Genomic DNA, 1,330 nt, shown 5'->3' on the forward strand with positions numbered 1-1,330 from the left:
AATTAAAAACTTGATCACAAATATCGATTATGTATTAATTTAGATTTTTGATTATTCTAGACATCCCGTAGCCTACCTTCAATTATTCGTTCATTAAGGACCCGGCATCGCTTAGCAATTCAATTGGCCAACAGTGAACGTACGGACACAAACTCCCCAGTTCTCTACTTACTTCGGTAGGCTACTTAATGGAGGATACAGGGTGATTATTACCTTTAACCAGGTGGTATGCACCCTGCTAGCACATAACAAAAAGTGGACTTTTTTCTATAATCATGAAAACTGTAACTTGCTCCATTCATTGGTAGCCTACTTCAGTATGATCTATCCTGGACGCAGATTTGCGGAAACACCAGACTGCACTTTAATCTTGAAATAATGATTTCAGAAGAGATCAGAACAAATCAAATATAACAATTTATTATTTGTCAGGTAAAAATGTATCATCCCAATTAAATCATTAAACAAAGAGGGGAGAAGGGGGTCATAAATGAGCAAGGAGATAAGTTTGGTGGTGGTGTCATTTTTTACCCTCTTTGGAGATCTCTCCATTGTTTTGTTGCATGCCATCTGTTCGGTTTCATAAGGAGATCATTTGGGGTCTTATATTATTATTACAGCTTCAACTGAGGATTGTTCCTCTAGCACCTCCGTAAAACCAAGCCTGCAGGGAAGATAGCCTACTTGGCTGTGAAAATTTTGTCTTAAATTGTGTTATACTGTGTCTGAGCGCAGTCATTTAAAAAAAAAAAATCTGAATAATGATCAATGATACGCACTTGATTTAGAAAATGGCTTAGAAACATACATACTGTAACTGTCGGACCCGTTCGACATCTAGGCTACTGTAGGCCTACCGCTGCCGCACATGAGCTGTTGGTGTTGTGCGGCTACTGTACAGTACATTACGCATCCAGTCTCGATTGCAATGACCATAAAATGCGCACAAATGACTGTTTCTTAAGTCTGATGATGTTCCGTAAGTTAATTTATACAGTACATACATTCAGCGGCGGCGACTTATCTATCATCTATCATATTATGATATTTATTTTGGCAATAAGTTTAATAATTTGTTGATAATAATATTATTGATATTTGATATTTAAGTACACACATAAATTACTGTAGTTATGCTGTTCTGAACATCAAATCCTTTTTTTTTCAATCAAATGTATTCTAACTAGTTGGTTGAATAAAAATATTTGGATTTCATATTTAGCAAGTTAGCATCAGGTAGCTAGTTAGCAAGCAGTTAGCATCAGCTAACAAAATGTTTCAAATAGGCTATTATAATTTTGTAATTCATAATTATTGATTATATTCTTTT

This window comes from Sinocyclocheilus anshuiensis, unplaced genomic scaffold (assembly GCF_001515605.1).
Source record: "Sinocyclocheilus anshuiensis isolate Anshui unplaced genomic scaffold, SAMN03320099.WGS_v1.1 scaffold2996, whole genome shotgun sequence".
Taxonomy (NCBI): Eukaryota; Metazoa; Chordata; class Actinopteri; order Cypriniformes; family Cyprinidae; genus Sinocyclocheilus; species Sinocyclocheilus anshuiensis.